Genomic DNA, 25,465 nt, shown 5'->3' with positions numbered 1-25,465 from the left:
TTGCGATCTGCGATCTGCGATCAAGCAAGAAATCCGGGATTCAGGGACAACAATTCCGTCTCCTTGCAATCTTAGAGTCCCGTTCGTTTTTGTTATCTACAAAGTTGAAGCCATTGGCAAAAACTAGACTAACTCGACGAGTGACTTGTCGCTCATTCGCTCACTCACTACTGACTCACTGTCTCGTGCTTTTCACGTGCCAGTGTTTATGTCAAGCGCCCGCGCGTCCCTCTCCACCCCCACCCCCAACAAACTCGAGCCCCCACTGCGTGTCACACGGGTAATACCACCAAGTCTTGTAGAACAGGTTTTTATCCAATGCTTCTTTCTTTTTTTTATTTTTATGCACTTAAATAAAAGCTTTCTTTTTCTAAAGATAGTTTAGATTAGTTAAAGTATTGTATTTCTGTTGAATGGACCTAACGCCGGCGACCTACTTGGCGATTTTATATGCCGATAGCGGCGATCGGCGGAAATCGGCAGGTGTGCCCGGTGCGGCGATTGCGATTTTCGCCGATCGCCGCGATCGGCGTGTAAAATCGTCGATATCTGGCATGTCAGATATCGGCGATTGAATTTGCCGGCATTTGCCAAGTGTAACCGTTAATTTCTGCGATTTTCTACGCTCGTGGCTGCAAATCGCCGGTAAGGTCAACTAATCAGGTTGGGCAATTTTATCACAATGACTTTTCGAAACTACCACATCCTCGCGATCGGCGAAAAAAAATCGCCAAGTGTGTCCGCACGACCAACTCAATAATCGTGGGACGAAAATGGCTTGCTGGCGATCAAATCGCCGCGATCGGCGTATAAAATCGCCAGGCTTGTCGCCGGCTTAAGGCGTATAGACAATAGAGTTATGGTAATACACCTTTACACTTTTCAGAATTACACTTCCAACTCGAAGTCCATCTCGAACTGTACTGAACAATGAGCCGAAGAGCAATTCGAACTTGGCTTTGAATTCGAATTCGATGATTCGGGTTTAAAGCCGCCAATATTCACTGAATTTTCGTGACTCGTGTTATTAAATAATTTTCTATGATTTATCTGAAACACGGGCAGGTTATTTTTATTTGACTGCACCATTGAAAACCAGTTTTAAGAATAATTTGACACCTATGGTATTATTCCAAATGTAGTTCTGCCCTAATTTTCGCACAAATACTAACCAACATTCAATTTTGGTTTATTAAATTCTGACAAACCGAACACGGTAGACCTACGCAAACTTTTTAGCCATTTTGGCGCAAACAAATTCACGTTGAATATTAATTTTGTTTACAAATCCAAACTAGCGACGAGCCAATCACCGCATTGGTTTAGTCCAAGTTTCTTCTTCTAACAATCAACGAAAGTTAATCGGCTTGTCATTAAAATTCCGCATTGTTATTTTTATTTTCTTCACGGAACATTAAGGCAGCTGCACCTCGGCGGCAAGTGCATTGTGACTCTAATGTTGAATTCGGCGCTCATTGTTGAAAACCCCGTACGGTACGCCTTGGAGTTGAATTTTTGGTGCAGGAGGGGAAGAAGGGTATGTCACCCGGTTTCCCAAATCCTGACCCTAAGCGGCTTCGGACCCGGTCTCTAAACTCCATGATTTTTTAACACTTGAATAATATCCAAACATGCTTTTATTCAGCCTTTCAGACAAAAATGGCTAAATTCGGACCAACAGGCCCCCATCCCTCCCTCCCACCCCCCTTCCCCCCACCCGGCCCGGGGAAGTCGTATTAACGCAAACAACTGCTTGGCTGATATCTGGATTACAATAAGTTCGACTTATAATGAATGTGGACTTTGAACTAAGGAAATGATGAACAATTTAAATGAGGAATGACGACTTTGATCGACGAATGGCGGAGGCTTTTGTGTTGACTTTGAACATGAAACAAAGACAGAATGGAATATTTCGTTCTAAGTGAATCATCCATATTTACACAATCTTTGAACAGCGCGTTAGTTTGGCGCGAAATTGTGCTGTGATGTCAGTTGTTGTATTCTTGAACTTTGTCTACGCCAGGAGCTGTCCACGCTGAATATTGATGAGTAGATATGAAACCAATACTTACATGAATACAATTAAAAGCAGGAATCTCTCTTTAAAAGCTCTATTTCTTAGACGTTTTGGAACCTATTCCCTGAAAACTTAACAGAGATATTTATAGGGGAAAGTGGGAGTAAATTAGAGACCGGCCAGTGGATCGCTCTTTTGAGCCTCGTAAGTTAAAAATCTGTAAAATGGGATATTTCTTTTCCGGTCCAAAGTTCTCCTCCAAACTAACCCAATGTGGCCACTTGTTTCACCACTCAGTGATGAGCCAAAACCTCTTTTGCTTCATAAAGGAGCCGATTTTATTATTTCAAGTCCACCAGAAATTATTTTAAAGGCATAATTGTCCAAGAAATGATTGCTTTTGATATGACCAATATATATGTACACTAGACTTTGTTTGCTTCGCTGTTGTGCCAGTTCATTAAATTCTATGAATAACTGCCGATGAGTTCTTGAGTAAACACTAGGCCGCGGGCGCGCACTGAATTCAAAGCTGTAACGTGATTATGGTACTTTCAATTGAGACGCGTGCATGTGCTCGATCCTACCACACGCTATTGTCAAACAAGTGCCGTGAAGAAGAACAAAGCGTTACCAGTTTTGGGGGTTGACTGTTGCAAAAGGCTCAGGTTGTTCGCGTGCCACATATGAATCAAGTAAGTGTGTTGTTGCTCAAACACAACTTTATCAAACTTTTCTCTGAATAATTCACCTATCGTCGCTGTCAGTCGCCGACTGGAGCTTTTTGAATGAATGCATATCGGCTGCCGCCTGTGGTATCACTCGCCAGCCTAGTCACGCCACATGGACACTACATTAGAAAGGCATTTAGTAAGTTAGCCTTATTTCCAAATTGGTGATATGTTCACATGGCAATTTTGAATTTTCCACCAGAAAGTCGATGGCTCGCGGAGGGGGTCATTGGGATTTTCGGTTTTTCGGTTTTGGCCATTTTTTAGGTCGTTTTTTCGGTGTTTCCACCTCAAAACTTCGGTTTTGGTGCCTGTTGCGGTTTGTGGTTTTTCCTTTTTTATATATATAATTTTAAGCATTTGGTTTTCGGTTAAAATGTAAGCGATAATTCTCGGATCTGGCATCCGTTGTGGTTTTCAGATTTTCTTTTTGGTTCCCGGTTTGTCTTTGGCAAATATGCGCCTTAACCGCGTGCGCGTGCCCAGACTCCGTTGCCCAGGGAGTTCTCAGATAACCCACAGGCGTAGACGGTAGCTTGCGTGCAAGATTTCCTATTTCTTATATCCTATTTTCTATTTCCTATTTCCTGTTTCCTGTTTCCTGTTTCCTGTTTCCTGTTTCCTGTTTCCTGTTTCCTGTTTCCTATTTCCATTGTTGCCCTCTGAAAATAAGAGGTGTCTGCATGTAAGCCAAGACGTTATTGGTCGTTATTGACAGGGAATGCGTGACCAACCTCTTTTTCTGAGTAGGTGCAGTGGTCGCGCATCTCGGATTTTCAATGTACGTTCTCAGCGCTGTACGATATCGCTAAATATCAACAAAGTCCTCTATTGCAAGTCAAAGGAGGATTTTTGTCAATTTTCTTAATTTAAACAGAGATTAGAAGAATTGCTGGATTCATGCGCATGAACCTTAAACTTTAAAAACATTTATGGTGATGACAGAACAACAAAGGGAAACGCAAAAACTTTTATCCAAGGCTGGCTCCTGGTCTAAAACTGTCAGAATCTTTTTTTTTTTGTTTTTTGCTTCAAACGAAAAAGGGAGAAACCTTAAAAGAAGTAACACTTACCATCCAACGTTGTCAAGAAATTTTTCAGAATGCTAGCTTTTGTCACGCAAAATTCACCTGAAAACAGATATGAAAAAATAAAAAATTAAGTGATTTTAGGGTGCGCGGTGAATTTCAATTATAAAGGTCAAGATTTAGAGACTCATCGGAATTTAGTGAGGATGTGTTTCCCACCTCCCAGGAAAATTTCAGACCAACCACCACCATTACACGCGCGGCTGCACGCACGAAAAAATCTTACGTGTGTTACTCCTATAAGGAGAAGTGGCTCATAAGTGCCATGCAATAATTGTGACTTTTTTAATCGTTTTAGCAATTTTTAGCGACTTTTTTAGCGATATTTTTAACGACTTTTTCAGCTACATTTTTAGCGACTTTTTTAGCGATATTTTTAGCGACTTTTTTAGCAATCTTTTTAGCGACTTTTTTAACGACTTTTTTAGCAATCTTTTTAGCGACTCTTTTAGCGATATTTTAGCGACTTTTTTAGCGATATTTTTAGTGACTTTTTTAGCGACTTTTTTAGCAATCTTTCTCGCGACTTTTTTTAGCGACTTTTTTAGCAATCTTTTTAGTGACTCTTTTAGCGATATTTTTAGCGACTTTTTTAGCAATCTTTTTAGCGACTTTTTTAGCGATATTTTTAGCGACTTTTTCAGCGACTTTTTTAGCAATCTTTTTGGCGACTTTTTAGCGACTTTTTTAGCGACTCTTTTAGCAATCTTTTTAGCGACTTTTGTAGCAATCTTTTTAGCGACTTTTTAGCGACTTTTTTAGCAATCTTTTTAGCGACTTTTTTAGCAACTTTTTTAGCAATCTTTTTAGCGACTTTTTAGCGACTTTTTTAGCAACCTTTCTAGCGACTTTTTTAGCGACTTTTTTAGCAATCTTTTTAGCGACTTTTTAAGCGACTTTTTTTAGCGACTTTTATAGCGACTTTCTTAGCAATCTTTTTAGCGACTTTTTTAGAAATCTTTTTAGCGACTTTTTTAGCGACTTTTTAGCGACTTTTATAGCGGGCTCAAGTAACTGACTGGTAAGTGGAAGTTCGTGCACGTGGTTGAAACAAGAAGAGCCGATCATGATAATTTTCTTTATATTCACCGTCATTTTTATTCAAAGTTCTTCCACGGAAGCTGTCATGCCCGAGTACTTGCCTGTAAATCGAGCGGTTAGCCGTAATGGTGCAATCGAGAATTATTTTACACTTGGATTCACCGGCCTCAGAAATTCTTTGTTTCCTTCTTAATGCCCATGGAATTCGGCTCAGTCTCAGGCATTGTTACCAGAAACATCGTACGTCAAGTACTTAAAATACTTGATCCAGAGGGAGTGCAAGCACGGGTCTGGACACAGGCTACGAAGACGGAACTATAGTACCTACTCCGTACTTCTTCTTCATGATAAATTTCTTTCGGATACAATGTAATTTCATTTTTTAATTACATCCATTTTGAAATCACTGATGATCCTTGGAATCTGATTGGTCCAAAATGGTGCAATTTATTCCCAAATTGCACCATTTTTTGCTCTAAATCGCATCCTTCCTTTAGCCCATCAAAATGGAAATGAAGTAACAAAAATAAAATATTAATATTGACAATGATACTCTGTGATTTCAAAATGGGTGTAATTAAGTGGTAATTGAACTTCGTGTCGTGCAATTTTGGTCTGAAATCATACTTGTGATTTCAAATCAAACTCGCGCTGCGCGCTCGTTTGATTTTGAAATAGCGCGTATGATTTCAGACCAAATTGCACTCCACTCAGTTCAACTACCAATATATATAAATATACAGACACACTTTTTTTAAATCCTTTTCCTTTATTTTTATTTTATTTCATTTTTTTTTTTGTATATTAATTTTTTATTATTATTATTATTATTATTATTATTTTTATTGTTATTTTTTTTTTTTTTCGTTTTTTTTCCCCTGTTCCGGGATTTTCCGGAATGTTCCATGTTTCTAGTTTTATCGACGGCCAAAATCGCTTGCGATTTTCCCTGGCGATCAAATTCGCCGTGATCAGCATATAAAATCGCCAAGTGTGTCACTGGCTTTAGTGCTAGCGCGCTAGCGATACAACATTCATTCGTTTTCAACCAACGGTGGTTATATTTGTATTTTCAGTGATGATCTCATCATGACCGGAGTAATGTAATAAACACTTCTAACAAAGAAGACCAGGCGGTTTCATCTGGACTAATAAGGCTCCTAATAGGGCCCTGAACAGCCACAGCGGTCGTAGAGAGCCATTGCACACTATTTCTAATGAGAAAGCCACCTACCTTCTGCCAGTGTTAACGTTGCTTACGGTATTTTTGGGGTACACAAACACCAGGTCATCAAGTATTCGTTTTGACAAGCCATAGTATTGTTCCCTTAAATGACTGGTCAACACAAAACGTAATTAGGTCGATTGGACGTGCCAGCGAACGCAGTTCATTGTGAATGCTGATTCCTTGTCTATGCTGGTCTGATAAAGCGGTAGATAAGAGCAGTTTCTGCAAATATTGGACAAAAATGAGCGTGGATTTTATGCTGAGTGTTCTGTCGCACTTTGTAATAATCATCGCACTTTGTAATACCTGTCGCACTTTGTAATAAAACTGTCACACTTTGTAATACCTGTCGCACTTTGTAATAACACTTGTCACACTTTGTAATAAAATAGCTATCGCTTTTTGTGATAACAAGTTGTCGCACTTTGTAATAAATGAAGCTGTCGCACTTTGTAATAACAAGTTGTCGCACTTTGTAATAAGCTCTTAAATTACTTTTGAATACGACGTTCGGTGGAAAATAAGTGAATTAACTAATCACCCAGGGTACAAATACGTTCTTCTTTTATATTTTACTTTGCACACTAAACTGAGGGGATGAAAAAGAAACGCATTCTCCTCCACGCTTTTCGCAATTGTTATTTGTCTTGATGTATCGTGACATGAACACTTTCTCATCACGAGTAATGACCTTTAAAAATCGGTTTTGTTAAGCCGCTCCATTGACTCGGTACTAGTCTAATTTACCGTGCAAATGACCCTATTGCATGTTTAATTTGTAAATGATAGCTTAATTTAGGTGTTAGAGAGGAAGAAACTGGAAAGTAACCTGTGATGATGCTCAGGACAGAAGGAGAGATTTGGTGTTCTCTTGCAAATCCTGGGCAAGAAGTTTTCCTCTGCTCCCAACCAAGTGGTTAAAGACATGCTAGTCTAACTACTATGCGTGACTCACACCTCAAAATGACCCCATCGATCTAGGGCAGGAGGCATTTGTACATCTCACAAAATGGTTTCGACCAATGCTGGAAGGGAAAGGCTGTCACATTGCATCCATTCCACCCCAGTGGATCTTTTTGAAGGTTCTGGTCAGTGTTCAGTTCAAGAGGTAAGCATACCTTGATCTGTGGACCACCCTTCTAACAAAGAAACCCAACAAAGATGGACTCCACTTGCTTGAAATCGTATTGGTTCTTCCTATCCCCGCTGCTCAGCTGGGAAAGGTCATAATCAGCCCAAAAAAGAATAAAAAATGATTCACATTCCTCCCATGGTGGAGAAACCCTTGAAGATCTCATGGGAATTTCACTGGAGGGTCCATCAGTTCTGGATTTTGATCCAGAGGCAGCAGTGAAAAAATGAGTTTCTTCGCCAAAAAGGCCACGAGGACCATTCCTTCAATCTTGAGGATATAATGCATCAGATATTCAAAATATAGATAGAATCTATCCAGTCTCTTATTTCTTGGCCCACACCTCACTGCAACTCCCATCTACTAATACCTCAGCACACACCAAGCGAAGAACAATACAACTATAAATTCGATTATTTACCGTGCTTGCATCTACTGCGCAGACCTATCGACCATTTACACTGCGTAGCGTGTATATTTCGAAGAACTGGTATTTGTCTTGTAATGGTGTCCAAGCTATCTCGACTTTTAGCCACGATTGTAGCACCTATTTAAAATTTTGTGACTACCCCCCCTCCCCTTCCCCCCCCCCCAAAAAAAACCCCTCATATAGAACAAGTAGCGAGTCACTTGAAGCCTCCGTCTCCCTTACTAACCCTTGGACTCAACCCTCTCGCGCATGTTTCTACTTTTACCTGGAGTTATTTCCCCTCTGTTCAGTTATTACACCCCATCGTTGCTAAACAAGCTATGTGATCTCCAAAAAAACAATTGCGAGAAGCGTGGAGTAGAACGCGTTAGTCCCCTCAGTTAAGTATGTAGAGTAAAATATCAAGGAAGAACGTATTTGTGCCCTGGGGGATTAAATAAGTCATATATTTTCTACCAAATATCCTATTCAAAGGAAATTTAAAAGCTTATTACAAAGTGCGACAACTTGTTATTACAAAGTGCGACAGCTTCATTTATTACAAAGTGCGACAACTTATTACTGATTACAAAGTGCGACAGCTATTTTATTACAAAGTGCAACAGGTATTACAAAGTGTGACAGTTTTATTGCAAAGATGCGACAGGTATTACAAAGTGCGACAGAACACTGAGTGTTTTCATTTTCGCTGGTATCATTACGACAAGTAAGTTTATTTCTATTACCAATGGCGCTTAACAACCGAGCAATGTTCTTTTTTAAGCATCCTTTCAGCAGTATAGAATAAAGAATAATTTATATTAATTACGGTAAGAAATAAACAGCAACTTGATTAAACTTGGCAAGATAGAGCGGTTTTCAATTGAGTGTCGAAAGTAATTTCGCGTTTGCTTTGGTTTTATTTTACTACGTTCTGTGATTGGTTAACAAAACTCGCGCCACTTATTGGCTCGTTGTGTTGTTTACATCTGTTGCTATTGAACAGAGTTATTACTTTTGTTTTGGTTTTACGACACTCAATTGAAAGCCGCTCTAGATGTAATGCCTAAATCGACTCCCGATATAAGAATGGTACCGTTGTGAAGCAATTCAAACGTCCCGAAAATTAGACTTTCTATAGATACCAGCTCGATGACCAAAAATGACGAAAAAATATCTCAGTAGTACTGATAATTCACAGCAACGTAGACTTGCTAACTTATGGTTTAGTAACAGAACAACAAAGGGAAACGCGAAAGCTTATATCCAAGGCTGGCTTCTGGTCTAAAAGTATCAGAATCTTTTTTCGCTTCAAACGAAAAAAGGAGAAACCTTAAGAGATGTAATACATACCATCCAACGTTGTCAAGGAAGTTTTCAGTAACGCTAGCTTCTGTCACGTAAAATTTACCTCTGAAAACGGATATGAAAAAAAATAAGTGTTTTCAGCACAGTGAATTTCAATTATTAGGATCAAGATTTAGAGACTCATCGAAATTTAGTGAGGATGTGTTGCCCACCTCCCGGGAAAATTTCAGACCAACTACCACTATTACACGCGCGGCCACACACACGAAAAAATCTTACGTACACTACTCCCATAGGGAGACGCTAAGAGCATTCGGCTCTCCAGGGAGAGGCGTATCACTGTTATCTATGGGGTATATGTAGGAATCCTCTGCATCTGTTGACGTCTACGAACAAAACCGTCAAAGGAAACTTAGTAAGAGCAATTACTACAACAAAAAATGATAAATTACGCTGAAATCTTGGTGCTCCTCTCTCTGTTCCTAGGACGTTGCGGTTTCGTTCACGGACAGGACAAGAGTGGCGAGCAGTCCTCAGGAATCTTTGACGCCCATTTCGGTTTGGTTAGCATGCTCATAATAGTCCTGTTTTGTATGTGTGGCACTTACTTTTGTTGTTACTTCACTTGCTGTCATGAATATATGTGCGAACCCGGAAAAAATGGAATATGCGGCTACAGCAGATCAACCAATGAAGACGGAACTGAAGTCTGAAAGCACGGATGAGCAATGATTGTGTTCAATCAGATTCTTTACAGAACTAACAGAAAAAGAAGCAAGAGATCTTGACCCGCGATACGCTGTTAACTAGAAAGCAGAATTAACCGGAAAGGACCAAGAGATTTGGGCCCGTGATAAGCTGTTTGCGAGATCTCGAGCACGACTTCTGCTTAGTAATTATATAAAGACTGTACGTTTTCACATCACAATATTTTTGAAGTTAAATCTCTGGATCCAGCGCTCTGTCAGAATTATATTAACGAGCTTTGATTTGTCTTCTGTGCATGTGTAAAGCACGAAAAACCCTTCTTTTCGTGACGTGCCATGGTGAAACAATTATTCAGTTCAGTGACCTCGGCCATATTTCGTATTGGGGTACATGGATTGGGCACGTTTCAAATGCAGTTGGACAGAAACGCTAGTTTTAATTACAGCCTATAAACAGAGTTACAAAAGGAATTTAATTTTTTGATTGAATTAAATGCATCAGTTCTCAGATATGATTCAGTTTACATGAAAAGATGAATACGTTATTCAAATCAGGACATATTTCCGACGACGAGTGCCGATACTAAAAATAAATACGCCTCTAAACACTGAAAAGAAATTGACCAACTTGAGCTGTTTTTCTTTTGATTCATCAAGTATTCGTGGGTAAATCGAGAAACAGATTGTCTGAAGATTCCCGATTGAGGTACGAAGTGCCGGAAAAAAATAAGACGAATCAATTTCAGAGCCCGCGGAGAATTGACCCGCGGTATGTGGTCATGTAACGTAACTGAGGCAAACCTCCATCGAAGGGTTTTGCTGGCTACAGTAGCAAGGAAAAGCATACGAGGAAAATAGTTGTTTTCAAGTTGTTGTTGTATTTTTATTGTTTGAATGACCGGTGCTTTTCTCTGTCGCTCGGAACTGGTCATCAAAATTAAGCGCAAAGTCAAGGCTTCAAAATTGCATCAACATGTCCACTACTTCGATTTCAGAGCATTTATTGTCTTTCACCTTCACCATTTTTGGAAGAGGGTTAGTATGACAGCGGTGCGTGTATAATTAATGTATGGGGCTGTGCAGAAATCTTTCCGGGGTTTTTTTTTCCTACTAGAACTAACCAGACTCAGTGGGAACTTCGTGATTTCACTTAGCACTGTAAACATACACTACACAGTTAATTCGCTAGTACATTCATTGTATGTTGTACGTCGCTTTGAATGTAGACCAATATCTAAAAACATTGGTCGACATAAACAGTTTCCAACCAACTGATGGATCAGAGAATTAACTTTGTAGTTTTATGTTAAACATACACTGCGGAATTATTTCTTGGATCCATCATTTGTGTCCTTAAGCCAGCGACACAATTGGTGATTTTATCACATGAGTTTTCAAAACTGCCACATCGCCGCGATCGGCGAAAAAAATCGCTGAGTGTGTCCGCATCGATCAGTGGCGAATATCGCTGGCCGTCGATAAAGCCAGGGACATCCCGGAACACGAAATATATAATAATAAATAATAATAATAATAATAATAATAATAATAATAATAATAATAATAATAATAATAATAACAATAATAATAATAATAAATTATAAAGATACAAAAAAATGAAATAAAATAGAAATAAAGGAAAAAATGAAAAAAAGTGTGTGTATATTTATATAAAATGAAATTACATTGTATCCGAAAGTAATTCATATAAGAAGAAGTACGGTGTAGGTGGGACGGTGGGATAAATGGGGTGTTGCAACTGACCACACTGAGCGAAGGCCCAATTTGGGTTGTGAGGAACTTAGGGAGCCACCCACTTAAACTTAAATGTTTGAAATTCAATGTTGACTTAAAGACGACGTTTGCATACAGAGCGAAATTTCGCAGTAAATATTATCAGGTAAGGTCTTTATTAGAAGAAATGTTTTAAAGTGTTTAACAATCCTTTAAGCTTAATATCTCCGAGTCAGTGCTTTTATATTTAAATTAATTCTTAATCCGTAATACCTTCGTAATGAAAAAACGACCCTCATGGTAAATTGAAAAGAATATATTAAAACTTTCCATGCATGACGCACATAAAAACAACGTCTTCTATAAATTTGTGATTAACAAGAATAAGAGGATAAGTCTTGTTTAAAGGACGCTTTTGACCGCGGAAGCCTTTTTAGTTTGAAGAAGTGCATAGATTTTTGCTGAATAGGATGAGAACTGGTCTGGAATTGGTTATAGTTAAGTGTTTTCACGAGTAAAATGGAGTTGGAAAGCCCAACGAAGTCCTACTCACATGTTTGACGTATTCATATCGATCTTTGAACCAATTTAGCTTCTTGTTTGTTTATTGGGGGGTTAACATGATCATTTGGTGAATTGGAATGGTGTGCAATCAACAACAAGGTCGTGTCTGAAGCTGAGGTTAGGAAAAATCACTTATTTCGGTTTGAAATTCAGCAAGAGTTTCAAGAAGCGCGATACCCCCGGTGGCAAGATGTACGTGTAGCTATCATAATCATTTGTCAGTAAACGACACGTGACTGTCTCTGTGTCTTAACCATAAGCGAACTGTCATTTTCGGCTAAAGAAAATACGCTACTTTAGCTGGTTCGGAGCTACAAAATCCCTTTCCATTTTACGGAAAATTTGGTTTTGAAACAGGGATTTCGCGCAAAATGAAAGGCGAAAATAAGATGGAAAAACGCCTGAGGGTGTTCCGTGCTCATTTGCGTATTCTTCTTTAGTGGCCCAAAGTAATTAGCTGTTAAAATCGTTGCACCACGGGTACCAGATAGTCAGGCACCAGAAACAATCATTAAATACAAAAATTACTCACTGTGAAGGTAGAGAAGCATGTGTGGGGCAGTATTATGCTACCTGCCCTCCGGGGAAGAGGGCTTGGGTTCAAATCTACCTTAGAACCGAATAAAAAAAATATTCTTTCATCTCAAAGCGAAGCCATCATCTTTGATAGAGCTTTAAATTCCTTATTGTTCCCTCATCATTTGTCAGTTATCATCTTAAGTTTTGTAATCAGTTTAAATACAAAGCGGCCATGAACAATGGCCAAATTTTTTTCATCTCAAAGCGAAGGGAGTTTGTCTTTTGTTTCTAAGGTTTATTAGAGCGCACAAGTAAACAAGCTTGGCTTGTGGCAATCAGATTCCATCTAATCTAATGTTCCTCACAGTCTCAAAGACTCTCACGCAAATGGCTTTATGACTCCTGAGGAGTCATAAAACTATTTACGAGAGAGTCTCTGAGAAAATTGCAATGTACTGTATTGTGAAACTATGTCAGTGCTTTTCTTTATCTTGGAGAGCGTTATTCAAGACATACTTCCTTGCGAGGTTCATGCGAAGGTTGAAGCTCGTATTTTGCATAGTTGACTGAAACGCTAGTATTTGGAAGCAGTGCCAGGGTCTTGAAACCATCCGGCCGCACGATTTTATTTAAAGAAGTCTTTGTCTTTTCATAACCACAAGAGCATTGCTCTAGGATGTCTCACTTTTGGTTTACATGCATTTTTGTGCACCCATTTTTCCTTCTTCTTTTTTTTTTTTACAAGCTGTGAAGGTTGGTTGGGATAAAGTTTAAGTGCTGCTTTTACTACTTGAAACAGTTATGTGAAAATATCAATAACATTTTAATATAAGGAAGTCTTGTGCTTATATTATTATCAACGAATCGTAGTGTTTGGCCTGGGAGCAATCTTTTTAGTGTTGTGAGAAGTTATCAAAATTGTTAATTTTTTTCTTTCTACAAAAAATTCAATTTTTGCCAACGAAGGGGCCCCGCTGGAAACAGAGGAAGAAAGCGTTGAAGGCTAAAACAACAACTGTATTTTTTATAGTAACCGGACAAAGTGTAATTCACATGCAATTTGAAGAGAACCTGTTTTGTGAACAATTTGGATTATGAGGAGCTTATTAAGGAGCCACCCACTTAAACTTAAATGATTGAAATTAAATGTTGTCTTAAAGATGATGTTTGCTTACAGAGCGAAAATTTCGCAATATATATTATCAGGTAAGGTCTTCATCAAAAGAGATGTTTTAAAGTGTTTAACAATCCTTTAAGCTTAATATCTCCGAGTCAGTGCTTTTATATTTAAATTAATTCCTAATACGTAATACCTTCGTAATGAAAAAACGACTCTCATGGTGAATTGAAAGGAAGATATTAAAACTTTCCATGCATGACGCACATAAAAACAACGTCTTCTATAAATTTGTGAATAACAAGAATAAGAGGATGAGTCTTGTTTAAATTTAAAGGCGCTTTTGACCGCGGAACCTTCTTAGTTTGAAGTAGTGCATAGATTTTGACCACTTGTTGCTGAATAGCTCAATAGGGTAAGACAGGTCTGGAATTGGTTGTAGTTTTCACGAGTAAAATGGAGTTGGAAAGTCCAACGAAGTCCTACTCACATGTTTGACATATTCATATCGGTCTTTGAACCAATTTAGCTTCTTGTATGTTTATTGCGGGGTTGACATGATCATTTGGAGAATTTGAATGGTATGCAATCGACAAGAAGGTCGTGTCTGAAGTAGGTTAGGAAAAATCACATATTTTGGTTTGAGATTCGGCAAGAGTTTCAAGATGCGCGCTACCCCCGGTGGCAAGATGTAGGTGTAGCTATTATAATCATTTGTCAGTAAACGACGCCTGACTGTCTCTGTGTCTTAACCAACCAGCCAAAGTTGCGCATTTTCTTTAGCCGAAATTGAAAGTTCGCTTATGCATAAGCGAACCGTTTCATTTTCGGCTAAAGAAAATACGCTACTTTGGCTGGTTTGGAGCTACAAAATCCCTTTTCATTTTACGGAAAATTTGGTTTTGAAACAGGGATTTCGCGCAAAATGAAAGGCGAAAATAAGATGGAGAAACGCCTGAGGGTGTTCCGTGCTCATTCCGGCGTGCATTCTTCTTTAGTGGCCCAAAGTAATTAGCTGTTAAAATCGTTGCGCCTCGGGTACCAGAAAGTCAGGCACCAGAAACAATCATTAAATACAAAAATTACTCACTGTGAAGGTAGACAAGCATGTGTGGGGCGGTATTATGCTACATGCCCTCAGGGGAAGAGGGCTTGGGTTCAAATCTACCTTGGAACCGAATAAAAATTATTTTTTCATCTCAAAGCGAAGCCATTGTCTTTGGTAGAGCTTTAAATTCCTTATTGTTCCCCCATCATTTGTCAGTTATCATCTTAAGTTTTGTAATTTCAAATAAAAAGCGGCCATGAGCAATGGCCAAATCAGGTTTTCATCTCAATGCGAAGTGGCGGTTTGTCTTTTGCTTCTAAGGTTTATTAAAGCGCACAAGTAAACAAGCTTGGCTTGTGGCAATCAGATTCCATCTAATCTAATGTTCCTCACAGTCTCAGAGACTCTCACGTAAATGGCTTTATGACTCCTGAGGAGTCATAAAACTATTTACGAGAGAGTCTCTGAGAAAATTGCAATGTACTGTATTGTGAAACTATGTCAGTGCTTTTCTTTATCTTGAAGAGCGTTTTTCAAGACATACTTCCTTGCGAGGTTCATGCGAAGGTTGAAGCTCCTATTTTGCATAATTGACTAAAACGCTAGTATTTGGAAGCAGTGCCAGGGTCTTGAAACCATCCGGCCGCACGATTTTATTTAAAGAAGTCTTTGTCTTTTCATAACCACAAGAGCATTGCTCTAGGATGTCTCACTTTTGGTTTACATGCATTTTTGTGCACCCATTTTTCCTTCTTCTTTTTTTTTTTTACAAGCTGTGAAGGTTGGTTGGGATAAAGTTTAAGTTGCTTTTACTACTTGAAACAGTTATGTGAAAATATCAATAACATTTTAATATAAGGAAGTCTTGTGCTTATATTATTATCAACGAATCGTAGTGTTTGGCCTGGGAGCAATCTTTTTAGTGTTGTGAGAAGTTATCAAAATTGTTAATTTTTTTTTCTTACTACAAAAAATTCAATTTTTGCCAACGAAGGGGCCCCGCTGGAAACAGAGGAAGAAAGCGTTGAAGGCTAAAACAACAACTGTATTTTTTATAGTAACCGGACAAAGTGTAATTCACATGCAATTTGAAGCGAACCTGTTTTATGAACAATTTGGATTATGAGGAGCTTATTAAGGAGCCACCCACTTAAACTTAAATGATTGAAATTAAATGTCTTAAAGACGATGTTTGCTTACAGAGCGAAATTTCGCAATATATATTATCAGGTAAGGTCTTCATTAAAAGAGATGTTTTAAAGTGTTTAATAATCCTTTAAGCTTAATATCTCCGAGTCAGTGCTTTTATATTTAAATTAATTCCTAATACGTAATACCTTCGTAATGAAAAACGACCCTCAAGGGTGAATTGAAAGGAAGATATTAAAACTTTCCATGCATGACGCACATAAAAACAACGTCTTCTATAAATTTGTGATTAACAAGGATAAGAGGATAAGTCTTGTTTAAATTTAAGGGCGGTTTTGACCGCAGAAGCCTTTTTAGTTTGAAGTAGTGCATAGATTTTGACCACTTTTTGCTGAATAGTGTGAGACTGGTCTGGAATTGGTCATAGTTTTCACGAGTAAAATGGAGTTGGAAGGCCCAACGAAGTCCTACCCACATGTTTGACAAATTCATATCGGTCTTTGAACTATTTTAGCTTCTTGTATGTTTATTGGGAGGTTGACATGATCATTTGGTGAATTGGAATGGTATGCAATTGACAAGAAGGTCGTGTCTGAAGTAGGTTAGGAAAAATCACATATTTTTATCTGAAATTCGGCAAGAGTTTCAAGAAGCGCGCTACCCCCGGTGGCATAATGTAGGTGTAGCCATTATAATCATTTGTCAGTAAAAGACGCCTGACTGTCTCTGTGTCTTAACCTTACTGTAAGCGAACTGTCATTTTCGGCTAAAGAAAATACGCTACTTTGGCTTGTTTGGAGCTACAAAATCCCTTTCCATTTTACGGAAAAATTGGTTTTGAAATAGGGATTTCGCGCAAAATGAAAGGCGAAAATACGATGGAGAAACGCCTGAGGGTGTTCCGTGCTCATTTGTGTATTCTTCTTTGGTGGGCCAAAGTATTTTGCTGTTAAAATCATTGCGCCACGGGTACCAGATAGTCAGGCACCAGAAACAATCATTAAATACAAAAATTACTCACTGTGAAGGTAGAGAAGCATGTGTGGGGCGGTATTATGCTACATGCCCTCCGGGGAAGAGGGCTTGGGTTCAAATCTACCTTGGAACCGAATAAAAAATATTTTTTTGTCTGAAAGAGAAGCCATTGTCTTTGGTAGAGCTTTAAATTCCTTATTGTTCCCTCATCATTTGTCAGTTATCATCTTAAGTTTTGTAATTTTAAATAAAAAGCGGCCCGCCGTGAACAATGGCAAAATTTTTTCATCTCAAAGCGAAGCGAGTTTCTCTTTTGCTTCTTAAGTTTTTTAAAGCGCACAAGTAAACAAGCTTGACTTGTGGCAATCAGATTCCATCTACTCTAATGTTCCTCACAGTCCAGAGACTCTCACGTAAATAGCTTTCAGTGACTCCTGAGGAGTCATCAAGCTATTTACGAGAGAGTCTCTGAGAAATTTGCTGTGTACTGTATTGTGAAACTATGTCAGTGCTTTTCTTTATCTTGGAGAGCGTTTTTCAAGTCATACTTCCTTGCAAGGTTCATGCGAAGGTTGAAGCTCCTATTTTGCATAATTGAGAAACGCTAGTATTTGGAAGCAGCGCCAGGGTCTTGAAGCCATTTTGGCCGCACAATTATTTTTGAAGAAGTCTTTGTCTTTTCATAACCACAAGGGCATTGCTGTAGGATGTCTCACTCTTGGTTTACAGGCATTTTTGTGCACCCATTTTTCCTTCTTTTTTTTTTTAAAGCTGTGAAGGTTGGTTGGGAAAAAGTTCAAGTGCTGCTTTTACTACACAGTTATGTGAAAATGTCAATAAGAAAGTCTTGTGCTTATATTATTATCAACGAATCGTAGTATTTGGCCTTGGAGCAATTTTTTTAGTGTTTTGAGAAGTTATCAAAATTGTTAAAATTTTGCATTTGTTTTTTTTTGTTGTTGTTGTTTTGTTTCTTTTTCTTTTTTCACTACAAAAAATTCAATTTTTGCTAACGAAGGGGCCTTGCTGAAAACAGAGGAAGAAAGCGCTGAAGGCTCAAACGACAGTTTTATCTTTTATAGTAACCGGACAAAGTGTAATTCACATGCAATTGGAAGCAAACCTGTTTTGGGAACAATTTGGGTTATGAGGACATCGCCAGAAATTCGGGACATTTGAGCCCGCGTAAGGGTATGCGGATTCCGCCTTGAAATCTACCATATGCACAAAAATAAAAATGGCGGAGCGTGTCCAGGGAAAGCGAAGTCTTACGGTCGACTACTCCCAATTAAATTCTTTGTCATCGGTTTTATTGTACGACACAAAAAGAAGAAAAAGAAAGCAAGGGACAGAATACCCAGTAGAAAGAATAATTCATCGAAGAAAAGTAAAACAAGTAAGTGTTAATTTGCTGTTTGCACTGTTGTTTAATAGATTGTTTTTATCCAAGAACACTTTTTTTAATGCGTATAAAGGCTTAAACTTATTAGTACTTGTGTTTAACTTTAGATATATTACAGAATTTATAGAAAGATTATAAAGCAGGTTTAGGGAATCTTGAACAGCACAACTTTGTGTTGAAGGGAAAAATCACGGTAGAGGCCCGTATTTTTCACCGGCTAAATATATAAACTTAATTTTTATGAAACGTTTGTAATAGGACTACCAATACCTGATAAAGTGGAAAAACTGGCCCATTGAAGAGAGCACGTGGGAGCCAAACAGAAAACTTGTCTGACGATTTAATTAGGTAAGCAGTTGCTCATTCTGTTTCGGAATGCATACACATTTAATGTTCTTATGCTACCAAATGGGACATGTGTATTTTTTTATTTACAGTTGCCAAATTTTCATCTGAAACATGTCTAAAACAAGTTAAACTTCACATTTTCTAATTAGCACATTGTCTAATTACCTAATTGTTATACATGTGCTTCTGCCTCGGATAACTGTAAGATATACAAAAGCTTCCTGAACATACTAATTAAATGCAGATTATATTTGATGCTATTTACATGTGGTCAGTTTCAACTGATATGTTATAAAACATTGCCAACATTTGCCTCATTTAAATCCTACAGAGGCTATGAAAACCCACCAAGACCAGACGATAGGCAGCTTCAAGAACTTAGCAGGCAGTTTGCAACTGCTGTTTTCTCAGCATTAAAAAGTACTTCATTACTTTCCTTCTATGTAAATTGCAATCTGGATGTGTGGCGGTATGTGACATACCAAAAAGGGACACCATCGGAACATCGAGGTCACATCTTGTATTTAAAGGAAGATTTTGTTCGTCTAAAGTGTAAAAAGGAAAGAAGATAGGCCTGCGCGACTCCCACTCGCGTGTTTTTAGCCATGTTCAGTTATAGTTTTGCTATAACGAGTGTGTCTTTCAGGGAAAGCCCTCTCTTGTATAAGCGGTGCTCCCTGTTAATTTTCTTTTAGCGCTTCATTTTCTTCTTATTAAATGCCGTTTATGGTTTGGAGGATTTGCGTGATAGTCACTGAACAAAGCCATGTGCTTAAATGTCGCATGTTTTGTATTTAGATCTCAAAGGTCAATTCTGGGTTTTGTGTTCTATCTATCAATTTTGACCTCTTGTTGTTTCAGTTTAGCGACTGTCTTTCTTATGCCGTTTGTGGCAATTGGTTCAGGCTTCGTGTACTGATGTGGTAATCTTTCAAAATCCTGTAGGTGATCAATTCTTTTAAGAGCCAGTATAGCCTCCTTGCAGGCATCATGCCTATTGCTCTTGTTGTGGTAGATAGAGCAAACAATATCATTTGTTTTCTCCACTCCTTGGCCAGTAATGCTTTTAGACAGGTGTCATCCTTCAGGAATTTCGGTACATGGTACATCAGGATGTGAAGATAAGGGGTGATAGCTGCATTTCCAAAACCAATTACCTCTCCACCAAGTGACAAAAACAGTTTTATCCATTTGGTTGCCTGTTTGAAGTTAAGTAATAAGAGGTAGTTAACACAGTGTGAGCTTTGACTGAACTAAAATATACATTTTGAACTGAAAAAGTAAGGGCATTTTCTGATTTGCACTAGCCCTATTTTTATATGACCTGTCCTGAAATGCATAGAGATAGAGGTTTGAACAACTCCTTTGCAATAATGATGGACAGGTTTAATTAGTTACTTTGTATACCTTGCCAAAGAAGGAATCTACAAGAGGTCCAGAAGGCTGCCAAGATGAAAATATTTCATACAATTCATTGAAGCCCTGAAAAAAAATACATCAACCAGAATGAGGATAGTAACAGGTGAATGAAGATGTGTATGAAACAACAAAAAAAACATGTTTATAGAGCAATAATTATTATTGCTGTATAAGCATGTTTTTATTGTTTCATGCTTGCTACTTACATGTATTTTTAATGGTTGCTGCTAAAGAAATCTGACCATGCAATGGAGGTTTTTAGGAACACCTTTGGGGGGGTGGGGGTGGGGGGGAGGTTAGGAAAGGAGCTAAACAGAGAGGCTATACCTTGCACATCAGTCATGTAGTCATTCAGATCAATTATTATAAACAGCAGTTTATTCCAAGAGTATGAGAGTAACAGCTGTTCATGACCAAAAACTAACATCCTACCTTCCATATTTGACTGATGGTGTCACAGTGCTCTGTTTCTAGAAATAAGAATGTTTGGAAATTCTTTAGGCAAATTGCTCAGCACCTTTTTTTTTCGTTTCCAACCATACTTGTCCATTCATGCAGTCCACTTGCTTTCCCATCTGCATTCCTTTTCTCCCACACGCTAAAACTAACACCGCAATTGTTGATGGCCGCAACAACCTTTTCCAGGTGGGTATTTGTTCTCGCTGATGGTGCTCTGTTGATGTTTTCCTTCTGATCTGGTTGTAAGGCATCCTTTACAATGTTCCTTTCCAGTATATCTAGAGGAAAAAAAGCATATCAGTTTTTCTTTTTACTTCGAGATATACAGCTGTAATGGAAAATATTGCTCTTTTAAATTAATAATAGAGAATATATGTTACACATCAATAGGTCACATGGAAATCAAACTTTTCTTTATTTATCCATGTATTAACAAAAACCTGTCACTCGAAGAAATAAGTGAAGTTTATCCACTCTGATTTTATCAATTGGGATGTTCAGTAAGGGTTGTTTGATGCAGCCGTAGTTGTTGGTAGATTTCTCTGCCAGCACCCTGTTTTCTGCCAGTGTTCGTTTAGTGTCATCCCTCCAGTAATGGTTTTCTGGTTTAGATGTGTCCCACCTGTCCAAACACAATGTTGTTATTGAATTAACTGGTAAGGCTAAATGTACATGTAACAATAATATTCTGAAAACTGTCAAATTCTTATGCCTCAATTCATTGGACCTACCGTGCCTGCTTGTGCACTTTACAGTAGATACAGGCATAATCAGCCATGGCATTGTTCATTCCCATAACTAGTAAAAGGAACTAAAAGGAAACATGTTTTTGTAATGTGTGGTTCCAGAAAATATCCATACCCCCACCACGGAGGGAATTGGAAATTCCAGAGGGGTGGGGGGGTCAATGGCTCAGGAAATTCCAGAGGGGAGGAGGGGTGAATGGTTGGATAAGCTTCGAGAGGGTCAACTTCACGTTCATGTCAGACATAGTTGTTCAAAATAGTAAATTACCAACTTAGCCAACTCGTAGATGTTTCTTGAAGACGTTACTTTGTTGAACTGTTTTAAAGAAACCCTTGTTACATTATAAACACGTTTCCCTTCTCTGAAAAGCCTTTCTAAGCGAAGTAGTCCAAGTGAGACAAGAAATCTATGTCTGCGTTGTGTGACTCAGTTATTATAAAACTGTTGTTTGTGAAACTTTCTTGCGTAGAGAAATATAATTTTATTATTGTTCACTGGCAACAATTGAAATATCTGTATCAATGTTTAAAAGGGAAACTTTTGTATGGCTATAAAGTCAAAGCCCCAATTTTACATAAAGCATTGAAATATTTGTTGTTATTTTTGTATGTTGTGTAAAGTTACGGGCAAAGGTCAATTCCCGCAGTCAATTATAACTGGTTTGTCAAAACTGACCCGTGTTAAATTTTATTTTGTCCAAAGTATTCCAACTCAAAGTCCAAAACTATTAACTTAATTTCTATGCCAAAATTCAACAAAATAGAGCCAATTCGACATTATTTTGATGCGTTATTGATCTCATGCAAAATTTGCATAAGAACGTGAACATGCTAATTTCGTTTTGCGGCTCCATTTCGTCTGCGGTTTCAAGTTACGATCTGAAAGGTCAATTTGTCTCCCTGCCCTGCTAATGCTTATTTTGTCCAATACTAAAATAACTAGACTGAATGATTACCATGAGAAATATCGATTGAGTAGAGCTAAAGCGATAATCAAATCCTTTTGATCTCCTACAAATTTGCATAGGAACGTAAACATGACATATGCAAATTAAATGAAAATACATTTTTGCATTGCCGGACTTATTCTAACAATTTAGATTTAAAATCTTCAGCAAAGCTAAACGGTAAAGTTTGATGTCAATGACCACAGGTAAATATAAAACACAACAATTATTTCAGTATCAAGAGCTTTTTGGCAAACTCTACCGGTGAAATTGAACAGCGCGCGCGCTCTTCGATAACGCATATTTTCTCCTCGTGTAGGCAGTTCTTGATATTTCTGAAATGTTCACATCAAACTGATTGTTGAGGCGTTCTTTTGAAATAAAACTTTTCCAGAGGGGGTTGGGGGTGTATTCTGTATTTGAGGAATTTCCGAAGGGGTGGGGGGGTCAAAAAAAAACCTCGAAAATGGAAAATCCTGGGGGGTGGAGGGGTCCTATGTGAAATTCCCTCCGTGGTGGGGGTATGGATATTTTCTGGAACTACACAATTTATATAGCAGAGGGAGAGGACAAGGGGCAGGACCCCAGGAGTAAAGGGGTGTGAACCTGGGAGTTAAAGGAGCGGGAATTGAATGGAAAGCAATAGAAGAGAGAACAGGAAGCTAAGTGGTATATCCAAGATGGTGAGAACCAGGAGAAATAGGACAGAAAAATACAGAATGTTATTTGAGAGAATTGTTGTACCTTGTAATCCCCGGACAGATAGAATTTGAAAGGGATCTTCTTATCGTCCACGTCAATTTCACCCTCAGCTATGAGCTTGTTTATTTCTCCAAACAACTCCTTACAAGAAACTTTGAGAACATCATAATCTTCTTTTCCGGAAACAATCCCAAATATGTGGTTACCTACATGTAATAAGATAATTATTGTTGTCACCAAAACTATATTTTTTTGGCCAGTTATTCATAAAACAAAATGGAATTTTACATACCTTTGGCAGACATGACTTTTTCTCCATCACACAGCAAGGCAAATGAGAGCACAATAAAATTGGATATCCTAGACATCTTTGCACCATCACCTGATATTCGTACCTTTTGCTTTTGTTGGTCACTAGCCTCTACCTATAGCCAATAATATTTAACCCTTAAACCCCTAATAGCAAAGAACAAATTCTCCTATCATGTCCCTATACTTAAAATAAAAGTATTGGGGAGAAGTTACTAATATTTCAAGAAAATTCACCTTGGGTGATCACATCATTAATTCTCATAACCTCAGGGGTTGAATGAGCATTGATAATACAAGGAGAAATTTGATGCTGATCACAGTAAGGATTAGATAGTCTCAGATCTTATACTATTTATTAATAAAAAGTTACCTTTTTTCGGATCTGTGTTCTCAGCTCATCTGTAAAACTCATTTGGGCCGCTGGGTGTTTCCCTGGCATTCTTGCAATGTGGAAAATTGAGTTTAAATCGCTCCTGCACTGCTTGATTAAGTAACTGCGTGGAACATCATCCACTATCATTGAAATTTCATGATATGCAGCATCCCCCACGCAACACTTATCCAAAACATATAAAAGGGCTCTAACAGTGTCCTTCTCATTCTCTGGAAGCTTCTGGAAAGACAATCTGTTGTTATTCGAACAACATTCCATTTCAGTTAATTTGCCATTGACATCTTTCATTCGGATAGATTCGAGTGAGAGTCCAAAGGATTCTAAAAACCAAAGGGCCCTTTCAGCCCTGGTCTTTAGTTCCTTTATTTTTCTGCTCCTTTGCCGTTTTCCTACTTCATGCAGTTGATGACCTCTGTTTTTCATACCCTCGTTGCAATTAATGCAAATTGAGTGATCTTCAAGGTGGTCCAGATATGCTGAGAGTTCTCTGTTTTCTTTGTGTTGTCTTTCTATCACACCCTCAAGATTTTTTACATCGCACTCAAGATTTCTTACATTACCCTGAAGATTTTTTACTGCACCCTCAAGATTTTTCACCTTAGTTTGTTCATCCAAGATTTCTTGTGACAGCGCCTCGCATCTCTTTCAAGCTCTTGAAGATTCTCTTCCAGTTCTTTTTTATCCTCCTCACATTTTTGAAGTCGTTTTTGGAGGCTGCTAACATTTACCAGTTCATCCAGATTCACTTGAATCGATTTTGTCTGATTGCAAAAAGAGACTCTCTTTCCTCCACGTAGACCACGGCTCTGGGAATAAATTTTCGCAACTAGAATTCTCAAACACTCTTCAAGCCTTTCATTTTCATCCTTAAACATAACGGGTAAATTTGATGCAGTCAGTTGTAAGAGCTCCAGGTAAGAGATATTCACTATTACTTGCTTTAGCTCTCTCCATTTTAACAGTGCCTTGTGCGGTATTCTTATAGTTAGGTATGTTCCAGCTTTCTGTTTGAAGATATAGTGCAAGGATGACGTATTTTCCGAAATGTTGAGTTGAAAATCCGTTTTTAACTGTTCTTGCAACGTACAATATTCCGACATGGCCAGGGGCGGGGCAGAAGACTCATCAAATTTTCGTATCAGAATCATCCAACAAAAGTTGACGTCACATCCGGTCAAATTGGCGCCCAGCAGCCTGTCTCGGCGAAGTCGAATGATGGCGTCCGGGTCAGGCATGATTTCTTCGGATTTTTGAGCCATCAGTATCAGGAACTGTGAACTGTGGATATGAAAGATGTTGTAAAGATATTGCTTCGACTTCATGAGCAAGGGTTTTCCAAAGGAGTGATTTTTTCCTATTGTTTTGACGGAAAATACGAGACAGCTAAGCGTCGTATCATGGCGAAAATTTCTCACTCTCAAAACGAGTGGCGTTCAGACTTTTGGCTCTTGTGGCTTCTGATCGTTCGAAAGCTGAAATTTTAATAGCCTATCCCGTGTGCAACATAATGGAGGAGACATCGTCAGTCATAGTTTGCAGTGTTAACATCGGGAACCTAATTATCACTCGACGTGAAGTATTGGAAGCCTGTATCATTGAAGTGTTCCAATTGTCTTCGTTGTAAGGGACTCGTAATCTTCGAGGTGAGTAAATGTAGTTATCTTCATTTCCAGTTTTTTTCTGCCGACGTGAGTACCTTTACATGTGGGCTTTAGAGTAATAAGTCGGTTTTGTGCTTCGTAGTTCTTTAATAAAGACGCAAGTGACGTTTAGTTCATATCATGTTGTCCTGCAAGTGCGGGCTTGAGTCAGAAAATGTATCTGCCTGGCCTGGTTCATATTGCTACAGCTAGTGTGAGACAGTTGTTAAAGTTATTGATGTCAACCCATCTTAAACAATAAATTAAATAGCATTATTGCGAATGACATTATTTCTCAAGTATTGAAAGAAACAACCCCTTCACCC

At 38.4% G+C, this 25,465-nt stretch overlaps 3 long non-coding RNA genes and 1 pseudogene across 4 annotated transcripts in view; 2 read left to right on the top strand and 2 right to left on the bottom strand.

Annotated features, from left to right (window-relative positions):
* LOC146475074 (uncharacterized) overlaps positions 1 to 10,099 on the bottom strand; it is a 66,899-nt gene extending 56,800 nt beyond the window's left edge. The window contains exon 1 of the long non-coding RNA XR_014866120.1: positions 9,792 to 10,099. This is a non-coding gene — a long non-coding RNA (uncharacterized LOC146475074). The remainder of the gene's footprint in view (positions 1 to 9,791) is intronic.
* The window catches only part of LOC146475066 (uncharacterized), a 160,798-nt gene that overhangs the window by 61,620 nt on the left and 73,713 nt on the right, over positions 1 to 25,465 (top strand). The window lies entirely within an intron of this gene.
* On the top strand, positions 17,952 to 19,259 carry LOC146475073 (uncharacterized). Its single transcript, XR_014866101.1, has 3 exons — positions 17,952 to 18,166; positions 18,431 to 18,520; positions 18,852 to 19,259. It is a non-coding gene; the product is annotated as an uncharacterized LOC146475073 (long non-coding RNA).
* Positions 19,349 to 24,608, bottom strand: LOC146475072 (uncharacterized; annotated as a pseudogene). The gene is made up of 8 exons (XR_014866100.1): positions 23,476 to 24,608; positions 23,086 to 23,218; positions 22,836 to 22,999; positions 21,130 to 21,209; positions 20,839 to 21,020; positions 20,372 to 20,676; positions 19,928 to 20,002; positions 19,349 to 19,719 (listed from the first exon to the last, which is right to left on the bottom strand). The product of XR_014866100.1 is annotated as an uncharacterized LOC146475072 (transcript).

This window comes from Pavona decussata, unplaced genomic scaffold, assembly GCF_977016875.1.
Source record: "Pavona decussata unplaced genomic scaffold, jaPavDecu1.1 SCAFFOLD_87, whole genome shotgun sequence".
NCBI lineage: Eukaryota > Metazoa > Cnidaria > Anthozoa > Scleractinia > Agariciidae > Pavona > Pavona decussata.
The sequence above is the reverse complement of the archived record's forward strand: the minus strand, read 5'-3'. Positions and strand labels throughout refer to the sequence as shown.